The sequence below is a fragment of the Nanorana parkeri genome, unplaced genomic scaffold, assembly GCF_000935625.1.
Source record: "Nanorana parkeri isolate BGI_ZX_2015 unplaced genomic scaffold, ASM93562v1 scaffold1173, whole genome shotgun sequence".
In the NCBI taxonomy this organism is placed as follows: Eukaryota; Metazoa; Chordata; class Amphibia; order Anura; family Dicroglossidae; genus Nanorana; species Nanorana parkeri.
This window is the reverse complement of record NW_017307441.1, coordinates 142,262-143,860: the sequence shown is the minus strand read 5'-3', so window position 1 is coordinate 143,860 and position 1,599 is coordinate 142,262. Positions and strand designations below refer to the sequence as shown.

General features: G+C 53.3%; 1 protein-coding gene across 1 annotated transcript in view; it reads right to left on the bottom strand.

Moving 5' to 3' along the window:
• The window catches only part of PDE7A (phosphodiesterase 7A), an 85,553-nt gene extending 85,478 nt beyond the window's left edge, over positions 1-75 (bottom strand). Inside the window, exon 1 of the mRNA XM_018568342.1 lies at positions 1-75. This exon is cut by the window's left edge and continues 1 nt beyond it. The gene's annotated coding sequence lies outside the window, so the exon portion shown is untranslated.
• Between the last annotated feature and the right edge of the window lie 1,524 nt (positions 76-1,599).

The window sequence follows — 1,599 nt, the reverse complement described above, 5'->3', positions numbered from 1 at the left end:
GGGGGGCAACTCACCAAGAAACACCAAAGCAAAAACACCTACGTATAGATATATATATACACACCTGTGTGCTTCAAAATAAACTCAGAAAAAACTCAGAAAATAACCGGACTAAAAATAAAAAATCCTAATCAAAAAGCATACCGTTTCCACCAAATCACTCATCAACAGGACTTTTTTTTTCGTCTTTGCCTAACGAAGATATAAAAACAATCATGCATTGCAATCCCATGAAGGGACTGGATGTGATGGAGAACAGGATGGATAATCCTGGAAGGGGTCAGACAGAGAGTAGACTCATCAGGGGGGTGGGAAGATTGGGAAGTATTGAAGGGAGAGGCAGGAACAGACGGGGAGTAAAAGAGCAAGCCTGGCATACGATGCACAGCCGCCAGATCTGCCCAAACTATACCAACACTGATGGAGTGACAACGTTTGTCTATTGGCACCACTGCTGACTCACTACCTTAATGGAACCTTGGAGGACACCTATGTAGTACAGTCAATTGCCACCAATGCTGACACAGTACCTGTGGGGACCTACGGGTACAGTGAATTGGCACCACTGCCGACTCAGTACCTACAGGGGCGCCTTAGTGGGGACACCTTGCTGGGGACCTATGGGGTACAGCAAATTGGCACCACTGCTGATACAAGACCTACTGGGCACCTTGGTGGGGACCTACAGGGTACAATGAATTGGCACCACTGATGATTCAGGACCTACTGGGTGCCTCGTGGGGGGCCTACGGGGTAAAGTGCATTGGCACCACTGCTGACTCAGTACCTACAGGGGCACCTTAGTGGGGACCTACGGGGTACAGTGAATTGGCACCACTGCTGATTCAGGACCTACTGGGAGCCTATGGGGCACCTTGGTAGGGATCCACAGGGTACAGTGAATTGGCACCACTGCTGATTCAGGACCTACTGGGCGCCTTGGCAGGGGCCTATGGGGTACAATGAATTTAACTCCTAAAATAACAAAGGTCAGACAGAACCTTAAGCACAGTAAATACTATCAGCAGGCACAGCAGCTCTTTTGGCAATCACTAGACATGCCAGAATGCCAGCCTGGGCCTGGAGGGGAGTGCTAACCCTGGTGGTAAACAATGAATGGAGGACTGCTGCCCCTCAGGGTAGTTCCAGTCCTGATATGGATATGAGGAGTGAAATAATCCCGGGAGGTAAAACAATGAGGACAGGCCCCTGTTGAGGGGGAAGTCAGTCAGAGAGTCTCTTTCTCAGAGGGAGCGTTGTGGCCCTGTGGGGCCCTTGCTGGCAGTGCCCGGGCTCCCTGGCTTTGCCCGGGGCTGGCACTGATGTGAGCTCGGTGCTGTGGACGGGCAGCTGGCTCTTCTTCTTCTTCTCCTCCCTCCGAACGGGCTCAGCAGTCCCATCTTCTCCTCCGGGTCACAGCAGCATCTCCCCCTCTCCCCCCGTCGAGCTCCGGGTGAGATGCAAGGCCGCGCCGAGGCAGCTCGGGGCCTCCCCTCCAGGTGGTCGCTCGTCAGCCCCGGTGATTGCCTCCGTGAGAGGATGCCCGGGTGACGCAGGCCGTGTGCTAGGAATGGCAGCGCTCTATTGTCAGTCAGTGAG